The sequence below is a fragment of the Aulonocara stuartgranti genome (assembly GCF_965226115.1).
Source record: "Aulonocara stuartgranti genome assembly, chromosome: 20".
Lineage (NCBI taxonomy): Eukaryota > Metazoa > Chordata > Actinopteri > Cichliformes > Cichlidae > Aulonocara > Aulonocara stuartgranti.
In genome coordinates, this window is record NC_138956.1 from 38,688,594 (window position 1) to 38,713,116 (window position 24,523).

At 43.0% G+C, this 24,523-nt stretch overlaps 4 long non-coding RNA genes across 4 annotated transcripts; 1 reads left to right on the forward strand and 3 right to left on the reverse strand.

The window, feature by feature from the left end:
- Window positions 1–420: 420 nt before the first annotated feature.
- Window positions 421–1,652, reverse strand: LOC309697987. Its single transcript, XR_014273969.1, has 3 exons — window positions 1,486–1,652; window positions 1,344–1,410; window positions 421–819 (listed from the first exon to the last, which is right to left on the reverse strand). It is a non-coding gene; the product is annotated as an uncharacterized lncRNA (long non-coding RNA).
- Window positions 1,653–2,549: 897 nt separating this feature from the next.
- On the reverse strand, window positions 2,550–2,878 carry LOC309696364. Its single transcript, XR_014273444.1, has 2 exons — window positions 2,803–2,878; window positions 2,550–2,721 (listed from the first exon to the last, which is right to left on the reverse strand). It is a non-coding gene; the product is annotated as an uncharacterized lncRNA (long non-coding RNA).
- A 12,793-nt stretch (window positions 2,879–15,671) lies between these two features.
- LOC309697903 lies at window positions 15,672–18,095 on the forward strand. Its single transcript, XR_014273957.1, has 3 exons — window positions 15,672–15,864; window positions 16,550–16,631; window positions 16,838–18,095. It is a non-coding gene; the product is annotated as an uncharacterized lncRNA (long non-coding RNA).
- A 4,398-nt stretch (window positions 18,096–22,493) lies between these two features.
- On the reverse strand, window positions 22,494–24,313 carry LOC309697876. Its single transcript, XR_014273945.1, has 3 exons — window positions 24,220–24,313; window positions 22,960–23,054; window positions 22,494–22,823 (listed from the first exon to the last, which is right to left on the reverse strand). It is a non-coding gene; the product is annotated as an uncharacterized lncRNA (long non-coding RNA).
- Window positions 24,314–24,523: the final 210 nt, after the last annotated feature.

The window sequence follows — 24,523 nt, forward strand, 5'->3', positions numbered from 1 at the left end:
TTCTGTGACAGGGTAGTTCACCCTGAATCGACTCAATGGCTGTGCCATACTCAAACTCAACTATAACTGTATCTTTAAAGTCAGGGTCAGAACTAGCAATTTTCACTGTTCGTGCAATAGAACCATAGTGTTGCAAAAACTTAACAACTTCTTCATCAGTCTCTGTACCAGAAAACCCACTGATTAGTACAGCATTTGGTACCTTGATACGTTCACGTTCAATGACATCCATGTTACTTCAGTGGAAAAATGTGCAAAAATTGTCATAAAACTGCCAACTGTGTGCCAATGATTGGATTAAAGGCATTAAATAGCCTAACTCCTCCTGGCTGGCTCGCCACTTTTATGTAACACCTGCTTAGTATAGTAGGGTTAAACTTATAGACTAGATTCGAGAGGAGTAAAATAAATTTGAGAGAATTGAGTGTTGAACAGCCGGCAGATTTATTACAATGTTACAGTGGTGCAATAATCCAATGTAAACAGCATAGAAAATTAACAGAAGATCAACAGAGAAGAGCGCTCTTTTGAAAATAACAACAAAATAAAATAAAATAAGTAGTCTCTTTAGACCTGACTCCTGATGAGCAGGATATTGGGAGTTCAATAGTTTCCCAGAGAAACAATCCGTATGAAGTAAGCAGTTTTTGCTCTTGCTTATCTGAAATCCTGCGATTCGAAGTAATTCAGACTGTAGCTCTACTCCTGCATCCAGAACAGCTGGCCACACTGCTTTTGGATTCGCCAAGAGTTTTCACAGGGTCTGGCTCGCCATCCATATCCAGAACCACTTCAGATCCAGGATCACAAAAAACCAGTCTGCACATACAGTACAGAGCAATAAACAAAATAGTTCTTAACAGTTTTTCTAAATAAAATGAGATCTCATAAAGTTTTCAAAATCAAGTACACTGTCGTTTTAACATTGTTCTGTCTCTATGAATTCCATTTGTATTGCTTTACAGCATTACAATCAATTGTATTTAAATACCCCTTTTTAAGGCATATGTAATCACATCATGAAATGTTTGTAACGTAACTAGTTTTAAATAACTTATTTACATGTATTAACCTATAACTGAAATGACAAAGTGCAGGAAAGGCACTGGACAACATTTATGGCTAAAAGAAAAGTGCATCCTGCATTAGTTTTGCACATTTGTGAAGATGCCCAATCAAATAGACAATAAAATAAAATACGACATTCCATTTCACACACGATTCAAGTACTCCGACTGGTTTTAGCTTTTTTTAGACAATACGGAATTCGCACTGTTGCAGTGTTTACCACATGTAAAATTAGCATAAGTTTTCCTGCTAACTTATCATCTCTAGTAACTCACCGGAATTCCCAAGAAACAAATACACGCTCTGCCTGGTTTTGGTCGAGAGTAAAACACATAAAGGCCTCTGAAAAGTACATAACTTTAAGTTAGAGACTGTTGAAAATACTTTATAACACTTATTTTATACCAAAAGACTCACTGTGTAGCTTGTTATTTGCTCTCGGTGTCTTGCTCCGTTTTGCCTAGCTTAATGCAGCAACGTGCTTTTGTTGCATTCACTGAACTACAGAAAATCAAAGTGTGTTCAAGGGGTGTCGGAAATAATATTACCAGGTAAAAACAAGAAAATACTAGTAACCATGTCTATAGGGGTTACATGAGCAAAATTTAATAGACATGGATCTAGCCCGACAGCTCGGTTTTCCTTTGGTGCCTCTCAAGCCTCCCATTCTTGCCTCTGCTCTCAATAACAAGGTTTTGGCCTATATCACTCACAAAACCGAACCCATGCAGCTAATCACAGGTTAAGAGTCTTTGTGTCATCCTCGATAGCACTCTGTCCTTCACAGCACATATAAGTAATATCACTCGGTCTTCCTACTTTCATCTTCGTAATATTAACCGTCTTCGTCCCTCACTCACTCCACACAGTACCGCCATACTTGTAACCGCGCTCCTCCATATTTTTCTGATCTTCTCCATACGTACTCACCCCTTTGTACACTCCGCTCTTCTCCAGCTTCCCTTCTGTCTGTTCCACCTGCTCGCCTGACTACCATGGGACTTAGAGCCTTTAGTTGTTCTGCCCCGAGACTTTGAATGCACTTTGACCAGATATCCAGACCACACATTGTCTTACCACTTTTAAATCACGTCTCAAAAGTCATCTATTCAGAATTGCACACCCTTGATTCTGTCTTAGTCCATTTTTACCTTGCTTAGCTTTTATACTTTCATGCTTGTTTTTTTTTTCCTCATTTGCCTTATGTTAAATTTTATTTTTGCTATATTTTACTATATTGTATTGTTGGTCCTGTCTTGTACTATTGTAAGGTGACCTTGAGGCGCTTATAAATAAAATATATTATTATTATTATTATTATTATTACCGGTTTCATTGGGAGTCTTTCTTGGGACATGAGGAAATTATCTGGCGGCATCTCCTATGGAACAGGATGGGAAAGAATACGTGGCGGCCAGTGTCACGGTTCACCAGGGCAAACCGTGGGGATGAGAGGAAGGAGGACCCAAAATGCAGGACTCTATGATGAAGGCAGTGCGTTTATTTACAGTGATGTAGCAATCCAAACAACAATAAATCCCCAGTGCGATCCCGACTCCCGTTCCGTGTCTTCTCCCTACTCCTGTGCTCTGTGCTCTGTCTCCGCTTCTTGTGTACAGCCCGTTTGCTGCTTCCTTGTTTCCACAAATCCTCCTGGGAAATACAAAGGCAGCTATGAGTATCTTTACATAATGGCAGACTGGCACTTACTTCACACATTTACTGAAAACTGACTGGAAGTCACTCAGTGATCCAGCGTCGCGGAGCTCTCAGCCACACTGCTTTGCAGCTCCCCAGACGATGCTTGATCAGCTGCAGGTGTGTGATCATTTCCTTAGTTGTGGCCAGCCAAAGACCTACAAGAAGTCCTACCAATCATATTAGCCCAAATGAGGAAGCACTTTGGTGACAGTAGGAAGGCAAAACTCCCCTTTAACAGGAGGAAATCTCAAGTACAACAAGGTTAAGGGAGGAGCGACTATCTGGGACAACCAGTTGTTGGTGAGGGGAGAGACAGGATAAAGACATGCTATGGAAGAGAGCCAGAGATAAATAACAGGTATGATTCAATGCAGAGAGGTCTATTAACACATAGTGAGTGAAGAAGAAACACCCAGTGCATCATGGGAATCCCCCAGCAGCCTACACCTATTGCAACATAACTAAGGGAGGAGTCAGGGTCACCTGGTCCAGCCCTAACTATATGCTTTAGCAAAAAGGAAAGTTTGAAGCCTAATCTTGAAAGTAGAGATAGTGTCTGTCTCCTGAATCCAAACTTGTCATGGTCTGTGTGCAAGCAGGCAGGATGATGGACCCAAATGCAGGACTAGTGTAGACAAACATGAACTCAAAAATCTTAGTTTTTGTTTGAGAGCAGGTTCTAAACAGAAAACTAAACTGGCGAAGCCAGAAACTAACATGGTACAGAACACACAGGCGATGGTGAGGGTATGACGAGCAGAAGCAGACACAGACACTAAATACAAGAGGAAAACAGGGCAAAGGGCAAACGCCTGGGAGACACAGCTGACACCAATTAACAGATGGTACCAGGGAGACACCAAACTAGAAACACTAACATAGGGCACAGACTGTCAAAGTAAAGCAAGAAACAAACTGGCACAGAACAAAACCAATACTAAACACTAGAAATCTCAAACCACAAAGAAATCCCTAAATAGCAATACACAAAACACTGGGTCACCGACCCAGGACCATGACAAAACTGGAATCTGGCTCCACAGAAGAGGGGCCTGAAAACTGAAGGCTTTGCCCAAGTAAGCCTGCAGTGTGAGAGCGAAGTGCTCTAATAGGGTGATATGGTACTACAAGGTCATTAAGATAAGATGGGGCTTGATTATTTAAGACCTTGTATGTGAGGAGCAGGATTTTGAATTCTGGATTTAACAGGAAGCCAATGAAGGGAAGCCAAAAACAGGAGAAATATGCTCTCTCTTTCTAGTCCCTGTCAGGACTCTTGCTGCAGCATTTTGGATTAGCTGAAGGCTTTTCAGTGAGTTTTTTGGACATCCTGATAATAATGAATTACAGTCGTCTAGCCTGAAAGGAATAAATGCATGAACTAGTTTTTCAGCGTCACTCTGAGACAGGATATTTCTAATTTTAGAGATGTTGCGCAAATGGAAGAAAGCAGTCTTACATATTTGTTTAATATGTGCGTTGAAGGACATGTCCTGGTCAAAAATGACTCCAAGGTTCCTCACAGTGTTGCTGGTGGAGAGATCAAATCTACGGGTAGTCCAACCCTATGATTGAATCTTCATAGGTCTACCGAGGCTGCAGTTGAGAGAACAAAACCTAAAACGTTCTTCAAACACTAATTTAATGAACTCCTCAAATATAGTCCATCAGATTCTGAGCTGATTGATCTATCAGATGATTGATCTTGATATTGATCAGTTAGCATTTTTGCTTTCTTTCTTGGGTCGTAAGATAAAGTTTAATAACATAAGAGCTCTCTTCCAGTCTTATTGTTCAAAGTGCCTAAAGTGCTACACATTTATTAAATGCTTTATGTATTACTGTTGGGTCTGTACCTATAATATATAGTGCCTTGAGGCAACTGTTATGTGATTGGCGAATATATAACTAAATCTGAAATGAATTGCTTTTAAAACAAGACTACCATGTGGTTTTTAATCTTGTACTGCTACTTTTTCTACAGTAGTTGTGCCATTTTCAGTCTGTATTCTGTGTTTAACTTCATTATAGTTTTCAATAGTGTAATCTTTCTTTAAATTCACCCACTCTGCTGCCAGCACACTTAAGTTTTTCTGATTTATCTGATCCGAATAACACCAACCTTTCATGTGGAGGTGCAGGGAAACCCTAGCTTAACTCACCTTGGTATGAATACTTATCTGGATTGGGTATGGGAAGGCAAGTGAATCCAGATAACAGAAAGACACCTTGTGTATGTTGAACTCACTAAGCACAGGTCTCTGAAACTCACTGTCACACAATTCTGTGATGATCCATGAGGTGACCCCAGGAAAGATAAGGCCACATATGACTAATGAGAGATGCTGGCAACCTTTTAGAGAAACCCTTCGAACTAAGTGCTGACTGTGCAGCTGCCTTCCTCAAAAAGAGCGTTATTTTTTCCAAATTTTGCAGAGAGTTCATAGGTCTGAACCTTTAGCTTTTAAACTGCTTTGAGGCAGAGTCTGTCTGTCTGTTCCATGTTCAAGTGAATAGTTAGTCTAATTCATTAGTGCAGCATTACTGAATCACGTCTGTTTGAAGTGATATAATATGATATACAACTATCACTGAAACAGCAAACTTTGTAAATAAACAAACAACACTTCTCATTCTCTAAATGTTTGGCCACAGCTGTAGATTACACTATCAGTGCTTGTTCACTCTTGACAGTAACTACATTTCTAAATTTACTTTGTGTATTTACAGGTAAACAATATCTAATATTTTATCTAATGACTGCTTTGTCTTTGAAAAGGTGAAGAGCCTGAGGCCGGTGACAGTCCAGTTCTACTCTAAGTACAGCCTTACGGTGGCTCACAGGACAAGGCCACATTCCCGTCCTGCCAGAAGAGAAGACAAACTTCAGAGTCTTCATGCAGTTCAACCACACCTGTCATATTCCGTATGACAGGGGTCTCAAACTCCAGTCCTCGAGGGCCGGTGTCATGGAACTTTTCCATGTGTCCCTGGTGCATCACGTCTGAATACAATTAGTAGGTCATTAGCAAGAGTATAGAACTTGACTGCATGCTGAGGTGGCAACCCCTAAACCTACTCAAGTAAATTTTAAGTAAATGTATGTGTTCTGTCACCATGTAACCGTATTCTGTTTAAATAGATTTTCCCTGAGAAAGTTACTCTTTAGTGCCCCCTTTTCGCATGACCTGGTGTAACGTGCTCAAATCCGTCTCTGTTCTATGATGTCATCAGAAAGCGCATGTTATTGTTTGGGGAAAGGACTTCTCCCGTTCTCCCGTCCGCTGCTGTAGTGGCAATAGGGCTTTGGAGTTGACGTCACGCCGCAATGCATTGTGGGAGCGCAGCTCCATTTTCGGGGTCTACAAATCAAAACAAACACACTGTGTTGGAACGACGACGACAAGAAACATGCTTAAAAGCAGCTCAAAAGAAAACGGACGGTATAGAGACCGATTGCGTCCAGAGGCGAAGCAGCGGTACTTGAAAAAAAAAAATAGAGTGCATCGCAAATCTGGACCCATATGAAATACGGCAGTGGAGTAAAGACCCAGACGACTTACCGCCACTGTCCTACCCCGATATCTTCACGTATCTTGTTTGTGGAGTAAGCGCTTACACAGCAAACCAGTTTCATAATTACAAGTCACTGGAGGCGCACATCCAATTTACAAATGGCTGGGTGCAAGATTTGGCTATTTTCAAGCCGCCAAACTCTGAGTACGTCGTCAAAGTAAGTCAGCTGGAGTGCATCGAGTGAAATAGCCATTTTCCACCCCCCACCATAATTAATGTTACACATTTATCATTGAACTGCTAAAATATCGTTATCATATTATGTGCCCATAATTGTAAAGTACATGCAAATTAACACATTGATAATCGGGTAAATTATTAACGCCAATTTGTGTCCTTCCAGTCTCATTTCATTTATTGTCTTTACATCAACCAATCAAGTCACTCCATTCTATGTTTGATCGCAATTTCTATAACTTCCGAGACCACCAACGATGATATTATTCAGCTATAAAGTGTGATGTGAACATATTTAGAACTTACCGGAATGAAAATGTCTTGAGCACACCAGCTGATATCTGGAGACGTAACAGAACTTGATATCAGCTCGTCTCACGGCTGCTATCCAGGCTAGACGCCTTCGTTTGGTAATATCCGATACATGAGCTCCTTCATGTTGCTTCCAGGTTGGGAAAGCATAAAAAGACAATCGAAACTTATTCCCGTGCCGGTTGTAAGATCGAACATTGCAGCAAGTACGAACCATGGCTATGCTTTCGCTCCTTACTTAGACCCCCAAAATGGCGGATCGGGCCAAAATCCTTTCCACGCCCACCCCCGTGACATCACGCTCCAAAGCCCTATTGTCTCCCTTAAGACGGTCTTTAAGGGCATTGTCGGTATGTAATTCTGTTCCATCTTTACTAATGAACAATCTACTTGAAGAAATGTGATTGCAGTGTTTGCTTAATAGAAACTTTGTAAAGAGGGAATTCACTAACGCTTTCGGCTAAACAAGTCATTGTACTGTTATTGTGTATTTCTCCTCATCTATGGTTTCTAAGAGCATTTCATGTCATGTTGTTTCTCAGTTTTACCCTAAGTAAAGGGAGTGAAGTCAAACCCTCTTGTCTGCGTGGTCATTTTGAAGAGGAGTTTAGTCTGAATGTCGACTCTAGCAAGGCGTTAGAGGCAGAGGACATGACAGTAAAACGACAGCCTCTCAAAGACCAGTCTCGTGGGGAACTGGACAGCAATTAGAGCTATCCTCCGGAAACAGCTCAGATGTAGGAAGAAATCCAATCGACAGCAACATGTCGCAGAGAACCAGCACATCAATGAAAACCAGATCTAATATATCTGGCTCCTCCAGGCATACCAGGAGCTCAGCTGCAAGTAAGGCAGCCGCTGCACAAGCACGTGCAGAAGCTGAGGCGGCTAAGGCTGAAGCAGCATTTGTGGATAAAGAGAACGATCTGAAGCTGCAGCAAGCGGAACTGGAAGCTTCTATGCAGCTTCGAAAAATACGTCTTGAAGCGTCATTAGATAAAGTACGCATGGAAAAAAGGGCTGCAGCTGCAGAAGCAAAAGCAGAAGTTTTGGAGGCCAACGGTCAATTATGCACGACAGCCTCTGGACAGCGGCTACACCGCCGCGGCGTATATCACAACCCCAGACAACTCTGGTCACCCACATGAGACCACATGCCGGGAAAGGGGCCCACTGTACACTCCACTAGAAATGGAGCAGAACATGTCAGACCTTGTTAGATTTATGGCTCGACGTGAACTGGTGACTACAGGGCTCCTTCACTTCAACGACCGTCCCGAATGCTACAGAGCCTGGAAAGCATCGTTTATGAATGCCATCAGAGGTCTCAACCTCTCACCAAGTGAACAGCTTGACCTCCTCGTGAAATGGCTAGGTAAGGACTCAGCTGAACATACACGATCCGTGTATGCGAACCAACCAGCTAACGGACTCAGAGCTATGTGGGACAGGCTTAATGAGTGCTACGGTGCACCAGAGGTCATCGAGGGTGCCTTTTTGAAAAGATTAGACAACTTTCCCAAGATTCCAAACAGAGATGGTCGTAAACTAAGAGAGCTGGGAGACTTTCTGTCGGAGATACAGGCTGCCAAAGAAGATGGTGACTTGCTTGGGCTTAGTTATCTGGATACCCCTCGTGGTGTTACCCCTGTCGTCCAGAAGCTGCCATTTTATCTCCAGGAAAAATGGCTTTCTTTAGGCTTTAAGTACAAAGAAGATCGCAGGGCTCCCTATCCCCCATTCGGTTTCTTTGTAGACTTTGTGTGTCGGGAAGCACGGATGCGCAACGACCCTGGCCTCACACAGACAGCATACAGTAGTGAGTTATTAGGCGGTAAGCAATCGTCTAAAGCCGAAGGTCACAAAGCTGTGGCAGTTCTTAAAACGAGGGTCTCGCCGGATCCTCGGCCCCTTTTTAACGGTACAAGGACTGCATCGTTTCGCACCCAATCTGGAAGCGAGTCATCCACTAGAGATGATCCAGCAGAGCGCTGCCCGCTACACAACAAACCCCACCCCTTACCCAGGTGTCGCGGGTTTAGAGAGAAGCCAATGGAAGAAAGGAAAGCACTCTTAAAAAGGTACGGAATATGTTACAGGTGCTGCAGAGCCACACATTTGGCAAGGAATTGTGAAGACGACATCTCCTGCTCAGAGTGTGGGAGCAAGAGCCACATTGCAGCCCTCCACCCTGGATCTGCCCCATGGTCCACCAACACAGCACATTCCGCACCAGATCAGGGCGGGGAGGGAAATTCCAACCTGAATGAAGGTGATGTTTCCACAGCATGTACTGAGGTCTATTCCGCAGGGCGTTCCTGCTCAAAAATATGTCTGACCAGGGTGTACCCAACCGACTGCCCTGAAGCTGCAGTTACGGTATACACAATATTAGATGATCAGAGCAACAGATCACTTGCACGTACCGAGTTTTTCGACCTATTCAACATTGCAGGGCCTCCTTCACCATACACTTTGAAGACATGTGCCGGAACACAAGAGACAGAAGGCAGACAAGCACGTGGCTTTGTGATCGAACCCATTAACGGGAGTGTCACACTCTCTTTGCCGTCACTGATTGAATGCAACGAGATCCCAAATAACCGCGCAGAAATACCAACACCAGAGGTAGCATTAAACCACAGTAATTTGAAGGCCCTTGCAAAACCCATTCCAAAGCTGGACTCCCAAGCTTCCATCCTGCTCTTGTTAGGCAGAGATATCATCAGAGTTCATAAGGTCAGAAGACAAGTGAATGGCTCACAAAACGCACCCTATGCCCAGAAGTTGGATCTGGGTTGGGTTATTGTAGGAGATGTGTGGTTACGGTTATCAGCTCTTGCTACACTAACGTACTGAAAAATGGACGTCCTTCTCTCTTTCAGCCATGCCCAAACGAGTACTATGTAAAAGAGAAGTATAGTAGTGGTAGCTCCCCTTCATTTCCCCTAACATGCAAACATCTCCCTGCTAGTGAGAAATGGGCCACCTTAGACTGTAATGTGTTCCAGACAACAAAGGACGATGACAAAGAAGCTCCTTCAATCGAGGACGGACAGTTCATCCACATCATGGAGCAAGAGGTCTATAAGGACCAAGAAAACAGGTGGGTGGCTCCCCTGCCTTTCAGATCTCCACGACCAAGGCTCCCTCATAACCACGAGCAAGCACTTGAATGTCTCAAATCTCTACAGCGGTCCTTCAGAAGGAAGCCTAAAATGAAAGAAGAGTTTGTTTCGTTCATGGCAAAGATCTTTCAGAATGGGCACGCTGAAGAAGCCCCACCTCTGAAGCCTAATGAGGAGCATTGGTACCTACCTTGTTTTGGGGTTTACCATCCCAAGAAGCCCTCCCAAATAAGAGTCGTCTTCGACTCCAGTGCCCAGCACAAAGGTTTGTCTCTGAACCAAGTACTCCTAACGGGACCAGACCTCAACAACACCCTGGTAGGAGTCCTCCTTCGGTTTCGGAAAGAACAGATTGCCTTCACTGTGGACGTGCAACAGATGTTTCATTGTTTCAAGGTGCGTCCTGAAGACCGGAACTTCCTCAGGTTCCTCTGGTTTAAAGAGAACAACCCAGAGAAAGAGATTATGGAGTTCCGTATGAACGTGCACGGCTTTGGAAATAGTCCTTCGCCGGCTGTGGCTATCTACTGTCTTAGACGTGCAGCACAGGAAGGCCGGAAGGAGTATGGGGAGGACGCAGAACAGTTTGTCACTCGTGACTTTTACGTAGATGATGGGTTAAAGTCCTTGCCGACAACAGACGCAGCTATCGACCTGCTCAAAAGAACTCAAAAAATGCTGGCTCGCTCTAACCTTAGGCTGCATAAGCTGGCTTCGAACAGCAAGGAGGTCATGAAGGCCTTTCCCAGTGAAGATCATGCCACAGTCCTGAAAGATTTGGACCTTACTGCTGACACTCTACCAATGCAGCGTAGCCTTGGGCTGTACTGGGACTTGGATTCAGACTGTTTTACTTACCGCGTCCAGGACGAGAGAAAGGCATTCACTCAACGAGGAGTTCTCTCAACGGTGAACAGCCTGTACGATCCTCTAGGATTCGTTTCCCCCGTGACAATTCAAGGGAAACTGCTGCTTCGAGAACTGGCCTCACAATCTTCAGATTGGGACACCCCACTACCAGCAGAAAAGGAAAAGGTGTGGGAAAGTTGGAGAGATTCTCTGCAGGAGTTAAGACATCTGAGGATCCCCCGACCGTACTCAAACATGTCACCATCCACTGTCAAGTTAACAGAACTCTGTGTCTTTTCAGACGCTTCAGAGAAAGCAGTAGCTGCTGTCGCCTACTTGAAGACTGTGGACGCAGATGGGGGATGCTGCGCTAGATTGGTTGCAAGTAAGGCCAAACTGGCCCCACGTCCAGAGCATACCATACCCCGGTTGGAGCTTTGTGCAGCAGTCATGGCAGTAACTCTGTCCGAGGCCATCACCTCCGAAATAGACATTGTATTCGATGCAGTCACCTACTACACAGACAGCAAGGTGGTGCTCGGATATATCTACAATGAGAAAAGAAGGTTTTATGTATACGTGAGCAATCGAGTTCAGAGGATCAGACGAAGCACCATGCCACAGCAGTGGCGATATGTCTGCACAGAAGACAATCCCGCAGACATTGCCACACGGTCTATCACAGCAGACCGTCTTGAGAACACAATATGGTTCTCTGGACCGGCATTCTTGTCTCGACCTGAAGGGGTGTCACCTGTGGTACAGAGGTTTGACCTTTTGGAACCAGATCAAGACAGCGAAATCAGGCCTCAAGTCACAACACTGTCGGTCACAGTCTTCAAACATCTTGGCTCTAGGCGGTTCAATCGCTTCTCATGCTGGAGTTCCCTCATAAGGGCTCTTGGTACCCTTATTCACATTGTTCAGAGCTTCAAAAGGGGAAAGAAGTGTGTCGCTCAAAAATGTGAGGGCTGGCATCAGTGCAGCACACCCCCTACCGGGGATATTCTTGAACAGAGTAAGCTAGTCATTATCAAAACAGTTCAACAAGAGGTCTACAGGAAAGAACTGGAGTGTCTTGCATCAAACGCCAACATCCCCAAGAGCAGCTCACTCGTTGCCCTGGATCCCTTCATTGACTCAGAGGGGCTATTAAGGATTGGGGGTCGTCTCATTGAGGCAAAAATAGGGTTCCACGAGAAACGGCCATTGGTTCTGCCCGGACGGCATCACGTGACCACTCTCATAGTGCGTCACTTTCACGGGCAGGTACGTCACCAAGGACGTCTCTTCACTGAAGGAGCTGTCCGATCTGCAGGTTATTGGATCGTAGGTGGCAGGAGATGCATTAATAGACTCGTTTTCGAGTGTGTCACTTGTCGAAGGCTGAGAGGGAGGTGTGAAGTTCAGAAGATGGCAGACTTGCCACCAGATAGGCTCAGCATGGAACCACCTTTTAGCAACGTCGGCATTGATGTGTTTGGGCCCTGGTCTGTAGCAGCCTGTCGTACGAGAAGAGGCCACGCTGACAGTAAGAGGTGGGCTGTCCTCTTTACCTGTCTGTGTGTCAGAGCTATACACATCGAGGTAATTGAGTCATTGGACTCCTCCAGTTTCATAAACGCATTCAGAAGGTTTATGGCGATTCGAGGACCCTTGAAAAACATACGCTCCGACCAGGGCACTAATTTCACCAGGGCTTGCAAAGATATGGGGATTCCCTCAAATCTTGATGGGAAAGCTATGAAGAGGTTTCTGTCAGAACACGGATGTACGTGGACCTTCAACACACCACATTCCTCTCATATGGGAGGAGCGTGGGAAAGGATGATCGGCATCACACGTCGTATCCTGGACTCGATGCTTCTTCAGATGGGCTCCTCCAAACTCACACATGAGGTACTCACAACATTCATGGCTGAGGTCTCAGCCATAGTGAACAGTCGACCACTGGTGCCTGTGTCGAACGATCCTACAGATCCTTTCATTCTCACACCGGCTTCATTGCTTACTCAGAAGGTAGATCCATGCCCAGTACCAGAAGGAGACTTTGGACATAATGACCTATTGAAACAACAGTGGCGCAGGGTCAAAAGCTTGTCTAACACATTTTGGGACAGGTGGCGGAAACAGTATCTGTCAACACTTCAGTGTCGAACAAAGTGGACTTCTGACCGGCCAAACCTTAAGCAAGGAAGTGTGGTGCTTCTTAAGGACAGTCAGTGCAGTAGGAACGACTGGCCCTTAGGTATCATTGTCGATGTGTATCCCAGTAAAGACGGAAGGGTGCGCAAAGTGCAAGTGAAAGTCATTAAGAAAGAGGGACCAAAGCTTTACGTCCGACCCGTGAATGAGATGATCTTGCTTATTCCTCCAGATGACTGAAATGTGTTTGACCTTGTCATATTAGTAGGTGAAACCCTGCTGAGTTTCAGACGGGGAGTGTTCTGTCACCATGTAACCGTATTCTGTTTAAATAGATTTTCCCTGAGAAAGTTACTCTTTAGTGCCCCCTTTTGGCATGACCTGGTGTAACGTGCTCAAATCTGTCTCTGTTCTATGATGTCATCAGAAAGCGCATGTTATTGTTTGGGGAAAGGACTTCTCCCGTTCTCCCGTCCGCTGCTGTAGTGGCAATTGTCTCCCTTAAGACGGTCTTTAAGGGCATTGTCGGTATGTAATTCTGTTCCATCTTTACTAATGAACAATCTACTTGAAGAAATGTGATTGCAGTGTTTGCTTAATAGAAACGTTTGTAAAGAGGGAATTCGCTAACGCTTTCGGCTAAACAAGTCATTGTACTGTTATTGTGTATTTCTCCTCATCTATGGTTTCTAAGAGCATTTCATGTCATGTTGTTTCTCAGTTTTACCCTACTTCAACTGGCCTAAGTAAAGGGAGTGAAGTCAAACCCTCTTGTCTGCGTGGTCATTTTGAAGAGGAGTTTAGTCTGAATGTCGACTCTAGCAAGGCGTTAGAGGCAGAGGACATGACAGTATGTATTTGGAAACATATACTTCTAAAATACTTGTATTGCACCATGTTCATTCACTCATGAGCTGCTGTAACATGAATCAAATGGCTGAATTGCCAACTCGGCATGCAGTCAAGTTCTGTAGTCTTGCTAATGAACTACTAGGTGTGTTGCAACAGGGCCACATGGAAAAGTTGCAGGACAGCGCCCCTCGAGGACTGGAGTTTGAGACCCCTGCCATATGGTGTTCATGCAGTTTTCTACCCCACAGTTACAGCATGTCTGACTGCCTGTTCAGCATATGCAAAAATATATGAGTTTAAGCATGAGATGACAAAGGTCTTCCATTATGGTGTTTGTCATCACATGTCACAGACATCTGGATAAACTAAAAACTAAAAACTTGTTACTTCATCTTTTATCTTTAGTATTATTATTATTGTTCTTATTTTACATTTTTCATTGTTAGGCATTAGGTTTATTTGTAGTAGTCCTTCCCAACTCCTTTCCCTCTTCCATGTTACAGTGTCAGCTTGTCAGCATCTATTTGGGGTTGGGAGTGGAACAGAAAGTAAGGAAATCCAAAGTGCCATTAAAACCAGGAGAGGTTCTTATATTTCAGAAGAAGGGATTAATTCAAAAGAAATGACCTCAATGCCATATTTTATTTAGGAACCCTAGAGAGCACTTTGCAAAATAACACATTCTTATAATTTCACCCTCAAATGAGCCAAGCTACAACTGTCAGGGAAGGTGATGTAGGTACAGAGCATGTGAGAGTGGTTAAGTTAATGTCTCTTGTTTTTGATCAAATCAGATTATTTTTTTGTCTGCTCGTTCACACTACAAATAAAATGTGACAGCAAATGCGCTCTAGTGTGAACCCTCAAAGCGGCCCGCATGCGCAAAAGAAGACGTCACACACAACGCGCTCTGTTTAGACCCAGACCAAACAGTATTGTTTGACTGTTTCGGACTTTACGTTTCCCAATTTTTCTTTAAGTTATAAAGTTATTTTGTTACTTACATATGGCCTAATAATGATCCTTATTGCTGTTTTAGAGGAGCGGAGCTTCAAAGGATAGTTGCAGATTTCTGTCAGAATCTGCAGATTATACAATACAAATAAAATATTCAGGTTTCTCCCACGTTGTCTTCCCAACAGTTTCACTGACATCTACACTGGATGGCCAGGAAGCATTCACAATGTCTTCTTGGGCGCTTCTCCGGCGCTGATAATTGGCGTCTGCCTTGTGTCAGTGACGTAAAAGACGGATTTAATGCGACATGACCATCAAACAGCAGTCGCTTTATAAAACATCAGATATGTATCGAATTCAGTACCACATAAGAAAGTGACCCAGATCGCATTTGGAAATATCGGATTTGTGCCGTTCACACTGTCATACCATGATTGAATATGGGTCGCATAGCGTCAAAAAAGTCGGATTTGATGCGCTTTCGCCTGCAGTGTGAAGCCTAATTAAGCATGCACTCAGTACCCTAAGAATTATTATGGTAGTTAAACACAGTGATAGTGACATATAATATTATGGAATCAGAACGATGCCACCTTGAAATGAAACCGAAAAAAATATTGAAACCGAAAAAAAATATTGTAACTGAAATAAATGCACCAAAATCTTGTATTGAAACCGGAAAAAAAAATTGATAGTGAAAAGCAATTAATTGAAACTGTAATTTTTTTGTTTTCGCTTACAATTTTTTTTTTCAGTTTCAATCCATTTTTTTTCGGTTTCAATCCACTTTTCGGTTTCAAACCATTTTTCAGTTTCACTCTGCTGGCACTGTTTTGGCGTACGGGGGCGCGCTGGGGGGCGGGGATTCCGACCCGCATGTATTTGCATATATTATAATGCTGACGAATGACTGGAGAAAACACTGATGACGCGGCTGCAGTCACAGACAAACTCGCACGTGTCTGTTCGGGAATGGCAGATGCTGAGAGGTCCAGCGTTTACATTACCGACTATTTCAAAGTGACAGCCTGAGGTGTTCTTCAGTAAATTGGACTACCGGACAGGAGGACCTGAGGCCCCACCGCATTATTTTTGGTAAGTTAAATGTGTTTGTAAGCTAATCCGTAATTTAGGTCCTTAGCTAGCTACCTAAGGACCTAGCTAGCTAAGATGAGCACTCGGCTGTCGGGGAAACTTGTTTTGTAAAGTTTGTTTAGCTAACCCGTGCAGGTGAATGAATTTACCCTGAGTAAAGAAATCAAGAGAGACGCACCGGGCTGCTCAGTGACTAACCACGGTTACTGTACTTTTATTATGAGTATTATACTGTAAGAGCAACGGGCTGGACTCTGCTTCTGCTCCTGTGCAGAGCTGATTATTAAATATGTGCAAACAGCAGCATGTTTTCTGTCGCTTTCCACATGTGGAAGGACATTAACGCCAACTTTTAAATTCCCCTCATTAGTCAATAGCTACGGATTAAATAGCAAAGCCCGATACTTATGTACTGAAACCAACTACTTCCGCTTGTCAGCTTAAGTTAAAATGTTACATTTTTCCCCTGATTATTTTTTTTTAGCTTTTTTTAAAAAATTTTTTTACTGAGTTTGTTACAAATATTCAGGTTAAACTGTCCAAATTATTTTTAATGAATTATGTTCACAAAGTCACATGTGCAGTACTCTGTACAGCTTGCATCCTCTAGGACAAATAATTTGAAACATTAATATTTCTTGTTCAATACTGAGCTGATAACACCTCTGTATGTTGTGACCGGGATGCAGCAGCAGACTGAACCTCGACTGAAACCTGCTCCATCATCTCATCTTTGCAGATGTCCATTTATAAAGCATCAAAAACTCAAAGGTAAATAATTTTCTAAATATGATATTAGAAAATGTGTTAGTAAGGCCTTTAAAACAAACAAAACAAATAAACAGCTGTCGGCAGAACTGTAGGACTGAACAACTTCAGATCCCGAGTGTGTGAGGACAGAGAAGGATCCACTCTATTTCAGATTTGAGAGATAAACTTTATATTTCATTTTGTGATGATTCTGTTTGTGATTACAGGAGCTGTCCTCAGATTCAGACCTCAGCACCACCCAGTGACAGCAGACAGATCATCCTATATCTTCAATCTTTGTAGTAACTCCAAAATTAACTGAAGAAAACAGTACAAAGGTTAAAGTACCACATGTGCTGTCAGTGAAAGCTGCAGCTGTTTTATTGATAAATTTAAAGACAAAAAGTCAAAAGGATGAATCACCCCTGTAACTGTGTCACTATACATCAGCATTAACAGTACCTCAGTTTGGTGTTTCAGAAAACTGCTGATCTCAGACCTGCACAACTTCTTTTTTAAACACTGAATGTACTCAGCTACATGAAGAGCACATGTTTTCTCTGACACAATTAAATAAAACCTGATTAAAGTCAAAGGTTGTTACTTGTATTTGATAGAGATGGACTGATCCCATATTACGTATCGGTATCGGTCCGATACTGACCTAAATTACTGGATCGGATATCGGAGAAAAATAAAAAATGTAATCTGATCCATTAAATATCACGAAAGCACCTCACAAAACTTGCAACACGCCGTAACTTGCCTCAGAACGTTAGCACGTCGGAGCAGTATGCATCACGTGATAGAGCGGCTGTGGCATGCAGGACCTGTCGGTGGTCTGGATAGCATGTGGAGCTTCGCTAGCAACCCGGCATTTCATCTCCGACAAAATTATCCCCGAGAGAAGTAAAGCAAGTGTGTAAGCCCATCTCTGAATGTTTGTAAAGCATTCCTGCGTTAAGCTTAACAAGCGACTGCCTCTTCTTGCTGCTACTTCAATCATGAAACTGCTTAATGATCAGCTGATCGGCTTTTCTGTCGCGAGTCCGTCTCTCTTGTTTGTTTTTGGCCCACTTTGCACCAGAAAGAGGAAACCAGTGGATAAACAACAGCAGCACGTTTAAGCTTGATCAGCTGTTGTTAGAATGTATTTAATTTTACTTTCTACTCGAGGATCTTTTTCTACGCAGCTGACGTAACTGTGCAGGGGCGGATCTAGCAAAGTTTAGCCAGGGGGGCCGATAGGGCATTAACAGGGAAAAGGGGGCACAAAGACATACTTTTCTTTCTTATTCTCATTTAAAATGTCTAGCTTTTAATAAATAATTATCTGACACCCAAAGTTTTAATTTGATGTAAAATGAATAGAAGTCCATTACTGTATATAGTAACTATTAAGTCTAATATACCCTAGTAAGCTATAGTACTTTTTCCTTTGGGACGGTACCATCTGTGCAGTCTGCAATTTTGTTGAAGAAAGATGTTGAATCTATTTAATATTTTAATACACTCAACAAAAATATAAACGCAACACCTTTGTTACTGCTCCCATTCCCCATGGGATGGACGTAGAGACCTAAAATTCATTCCAGATACACAATATAACCATCCCTCCCAAACAGTGGTCACAACTCAGTCCAAATGTGTGGTAGTGGGCACATCTGCTATATTGAGATAATCCATCCCACCTCACAGGTGTGCCACATCAGGATGCTGATCTGACATCATGAGTAGTGCACAGGTGTACCTCAGACTGCCCACAACAAAAGGCCACCCTGGAATGTGCAGTTTTTTGCGCTATTGGGGGTCTGGGGACCCAGAACCGGTCAGTATCTGGTGTGACCACCATTTGCCTCATGCAGTGCAACACATCGTCGCATGGAGTCTATCAGATTGTCAATTGTGGCCTGTGGAATGTTGGTCCACTCCACTTCAATGGCTGTGCGAGGTTGTTGGATATTCGTGGGAACTGGTACACGCTGTCGTATACGCCGGTCAAGCACATCCCGAACATGCTCAATGGGTGACATGTCCGGTGAGTATGCTGGCCATGCAAGAACTGGGACATTCTCAGCTGCCATCTGCCCTGAACAATGTGAACCATGATTCATCCGTGAAGCGCACACCTCTCTAACGTGGCAGACGCCATCGAATGTGAGCATTTGCCCACACAAGTCTGTTACGGCGACGAGCTGGAGTCAGGTCAAGACCCCGATGAGGACGACGGGCATGCAGTTGAGCGTCCCTGAGACGGTTTCTGACAGTTTGTGCAGAAATTGTTTGGTTGTGCAAACCAATTGTTCCAGCAGCTGTCTGGGTGGCTGGTCTCAGACGATCTTGGAGGTGAACCTGCTGGATGTGGAGGTCCTGGGCTGGTGTGGTTACACGAGGTCTGCGGTTGTGAGGCCGGTTGGATGTGCTGCCATATTCTCTGAAATGCCTGTGGAGACGGCTTATGGTTGAGAAATGAACATTCAATGCACGGGCGACAGATCTGGTTGACGTTCCTGCTGTCAGCATGCCAATTGCACCCTCCCTCATTGCTTGTGGCATCTGTGGCATTTTGCTGTGAGACAAAACTGCACATTCCAGGGTGGCCTTTTGTTGTGGGCAGTCTGAGGTACACCTGTGCACTACTCATGATGTCAGATCAGCATCCTGATGTGGCACACCTGTGAGGTGGGATGGATTATCTCAATATAGCAGATGTGCCCACTACCACACATTTGGACTGATTTGTGACCACTGTTTGGGAGGGATGGTTATATTGTGTATCTGTAATGAATTTTAGGTCTCTACGTCCATCCCATGGGGAATGGGAGCAGAAACAAAGGTGTTGCGTTTATATTTTTGTTGAGTGTATATTGAAAAATAATTTATTTCTGTGCATTTTTTTTTCACACTGCATCAAATTAAGGTTGATTACGTCGATTAAGCATCATGAGGTGGAGCGTGAGGGGTGGTTCCCTATTTTTTATTTATTTATTTTTGTTGCTGGGAGTTGGAACCCTATTAGTTAGGTTGCTTAATATTTACGCTAAGTACTCTTTAAAATACCAGAATAGGGAGGATGGTGTAGGTTTAAGTTTATTAGATTGATCAGTATTGCTGAACTATGAAATATTTTTTTTGCATACAGGTATAACAGAATAGCTTTAGTGTAGTTGTTGTTTTAAACTTGAGTATGAACTTATACAAAATGCAGCAAGATATTTAAAAAAAACAGTTTTGTTGATTAAAACACACTATATCGGATTCATATCGGTATCGGAAGATATCCAAATTTATGATATCGGTATCGGTATCGGACGTAAAAAAGTGGTATCGTGCCATCTCTAGTATTTGAACTAAAAACTTGTGATCTGGAATTCTTTCACTGTTTTTTGACAATAGCGTGTTATTTATCATAAAGTAATTCAGAGTCATTCATACCAGAGTAACCAGTGAGCACAACATATATTTAACTTTCTACAGGACTTAAAGCTATTACTATAGCTTATAGCTATAGCTATTACTTAACTGCACTACTGTATAGTTCTGTGTAAATAATCATTCTGTACATATGATAATTTTTAATCCTACTACTGTTTATAACTTGCATAGTTCACATTTCTGTATAACTGTATATCTCAGATTTCTGTATAGTTTTTCATATTTATATCCTGTACATAGTTTGTACTCACTACAGCCTGTACATACTTATAGAATATTCTTAACATACTTCATACCGTGTACATTGTAACATACCATAATAGACCCATTTCTGTAATATGCTTACATATCTATATTATTGCTAATATATATTGTAATATATCTATATCATGGCTAAAGCACTTCTGGATGGATGCAAACTGCATTTCATTGCCCTGTACCTGTGCAATGACAACAAAGTTGAATTCTATTCTATTATGTAAAAGTCCAGACCCTCTGTCATGGTCCTGGGTCGGTGACCCAGCACTTTTAGTTTGTTATCATTTTCTAGATGATTGTTTAAGTTCTGTGTTATTTTCGATCTGCCTCTGAGTCTGCGTCTGTATCTGTCTGTCTATGGTGTCTCCCCATCTGTTTGTGAATCTGTCTGTTTAGTTCAATGTCTTGTCTGGTTCCATGTGTCTGAGTTTCCTGTTTTATTGTGAAGGTCCGTGTCATATGTGAGTGTGATCAGTTTACGTTTCCCCTGTCCCGTCAGCCCAGATTCCTCCCAGCTGTGTTGCCCTCCTGTCTCTCATCCCCTGATTACTGGTGTGTGTATTTAAGCCCTGTGTGTTCTCCTGCCTGTTGCCGGTTCGTCTGTGTTCCTCCGTGTCAGTCTGTGTAACTCTGTGTCAGTCTGTGTAACTCTGTGTCAGTCTGTGTAACTCCGTGTCAGTCTGTTACCCTGTGTTCCACGGTGTCCTGTTCCTCGTCTGCGTCTCTCTGCTATTCATCAGCCGTTGTCATATGCTCCCAGGTCTGTTATTTTAGTTCTCCCAGTTTAGGTGTCACACTGAGGTTAATTATGGAGTTCCACAGGGTTCAGTGCTAGGACCAATTCTGTTTACATTATACATGCTTCCCTTAGGCAGTATCATTAGAAGACATAGCATACATTTTCACTGCTATGCAGATGACACCCAGCTCTATCTGTCCATGAAGCCAGATAACACACACCAATTAGTTAAACTGCAGGAATGTCTTAAAGACATAAAGACCTGGATGGCCGCTAACTTTCTGCTTCTTAATTCAGATAAAACTGAGGTTATTGTACTCGGCCCTGAAAATCTTAGAAATATGGTATCTAATCAGATTCTTACTCTGGATGGCATTACCTTGGCCTCCAGTAACGCGGTGAGGAACCTTGGAGTCATTTTTGACCAGGACATGTCCTTCAACGCACATATTAAACAAATATGTAAGACTGCTTTCTTCCATTTGCGCAACATCTCTAAAATTAGAAATATCCTGTCTCAGAGTGACGCTGAAAAACTAGTTCATGCATTTATTACTTCCAGGCTGGACTACTGTAATTCATTATTATCAGGAAGTCCTAAAAACTCCCTGAAAAGCCTTCAGCTAATCCAAAATGCTGCAGCAAGAGTCCTGACAGGGACTAGAAAGAGAGAGCATATTTCTCCTGTTTTGGCTTCCCTTCATTGGCTTCCTGTTAAATCCAGAATTGAATTCAAAATCCTGCTCCTCACATACAAGGTCTTAAATAATCAGGCCCCATCTTATCTTAATGACCTTGTAGTACCATATCACCCTATTAGAGCGCTCCGCTCTCGCTCTGCAGGCCTACTTGTTGTTCCTAGAGTATTTAAAAGTAGAATGGGAGGGAGAGCCTTCAGTTTTCAGGCCCCTCTTCTGTGGAACCAGCTTCCAGTTTGGATTCGGGAGACAGACACTATCTCTACTTTTAAGATTAGGCTTAAAACTTTCCTTTTTTCTAAAGCATATAGTTAGGGCTGGACCAGGTGACCCTGAATCCTCCCTTTGTTATGCTGCAATAGATGTAGGCTGCCGGGGGATTCCCATGATGCATTGAGTTTTTCCTTTCCAGTCACCTTTCTCACTCACTATGTATTAATAGACCTCTCTGCATTGAATCATATCTGTTATTAACCTCTGTCTCTCTTCCACAGCATGTCTTTATCCTGTCTTCCTTCTCTCACCCCAACCGGTCGCAGCAGATGGCCGCCCCTCCCTGAGCCTGGTTCTGCCGGAGGTTTCTTCCTGTTAAAAGGGAGTTTTTCCTTCCCACTGTCGCCAAAGTGCTTGCTCATAGGGGGTCATATGATTGTTGGGTTTTTCTCTGTATCTATGAAGCGCCTTGAGGCGACTTTTGTTGTGATTTGGCGCTATATAAATAAAATTGAATTGAATTGAATTGAAGTTGTTTGTTATGCCCCACTGTTTGTTTGCCACTACACCTCTGTAAATAAAACCACCGGTATCTCATCCACTGCCTGCATCTTGGGTCCTCCTTCTAAATCCACACGGCTCGCCTCGGCAGCCGTGACACCCTCTGAGGATTATCTGAGTACTTCTAACATTACACAAAGCAAAGGTCTCCATCAGTGTTCATGAAATGCTGGGTTTATCCTTCTTGTGAGGGAGCTGCTGGTGAAGATCACGAGCCCTGCTTGATCCTGGCGACAAGTTTCAGTCTTCCTGGTGTTTCTGAAATGATGCCTCTCACTGTGGGTCAACAGAACTTCTGGCACAGGACAGCTGTAATGAAAGAAATTGAAGTTTTGAAAAAAAAAAAATCTTGGAAATGCCCTAAATGTGAGAAGCAGATTTTGTATTTACTTTTCTTTTGCCAATCAAGATAACAAAGTATAATTTTCACCATACAATTACTAACCTTGTCATCTCCTGCACTGTCTGTTTTGGGCTCCGGGCTCGTCCTTCCCAGCACTCATGAGACTGCTTTGATGCACTGTGGTATGAGGTGCTAACCTGTTGACAGTGTTGGGAAGGTTAATTTTAAAATGTATTCCACCAAAGATTATAGAAGTAATGTATTCTGAATACTTTACAACTACATGAATGTACTATTGCTGTGTGATTTATTACTATTACTGAAGGCTACTCGCCATACCAACACCAACTAGATGTTAAAATCTTAATATAAATGAGTAACAGTAGGTGGACATTAGGTAAGGCTGCACTTTTTGCAGCGATCTCGTGTAGAAAACTATTCAGCGCGTATATAAAACAGGTCAGCGGCTCCGAACCGTAGTAAAGGGACCTCTGACTAATACGTCGGGTTCCGTGTCGGGCTCAAAACTAGCTTTACTTTGTTGTCTGGGTCAAGTTTGCTAGTGAGAGACAGAGAGAGGCGTTGAAAGGCTGCTTAATGTTTCGGAGGAAAACACGAACACGGTGTACAGTTGAGTCTTAACAGCTTACTTACAGCTGGGCTCGTCAGGCACTCTTTTTGGCTTTAGTGGTTATTAATATATTTACATGCTTCCAGCTCCCGTTTCTGCTCCGTGACAGCTCATACTTTTCCTTTCTCTCCCTCCCTCGCTCACAGACAGGATGGCAGTCCATTCTCCCTGCAGCACGGACTACACTGCCCATGAGACTACATTGTTTAGGGCGATGCCTGTAATACTCTGCTATTGCCTTCATATTAAATAATTTTTGTAAAATAATTTTTAGAGGCTCTTATTGCGTTTTGTGTTTGGGTTTCCACCAGCGTGGAATTACCAAAAATAGAGAGACCATAGCCTAACATATGAAACAGGAAAATACCGCCATGTAATTGATATATTTCAACAAACTAACTGTATTCTCAATATCACCTATTGAACGGTAACTGTAACGGATACATTTACTCATATTTTGTATTTTAAATACGTAACGCTGGTGCATGTATTATGTTACTGCCCAACACTGCCTGTTGAGATCCTGAGATCCGCTCCTAGAACACCGGCCTCCAACTCCTGACGAGACACGGGTGTCCCTAAATTTAGCAAATATTAGCTTCAGGCTAGCTTGCTACGACGTATAGGCTAATACCAGCATTTTACCACTTCACCAGATGTAGCTAAAAAAACTAAACTAATGTCCAGTCGAGTGGGACAGCAAGAAAAGATGACAAAAAATTATTACTTACTTGCGGTTTGGAGGTTCAAGCTGAAATTGAAGCAGCCATTGAAAGACGGGAAGAGAGAAAGATGGCAGCTTGGTCAGCACTAGTGGCCTCTATAATGTATGCAAATACATGCGGGTCGGAAACCACGCCCCGCCCCCAGCGCGCCCCCGGACAAAACAGTGCCAGCAGATTGAAACCGAAAAATGGATTGAAACCGAAAAAAAAAATTGTAAGCGAAAACAAAAAAATTACAGTTTCAATTAATTGTTTTTCACTATCAATTTTTTTTTCGGTTTCAATACAAGATTTTTCAGTACATTTATTT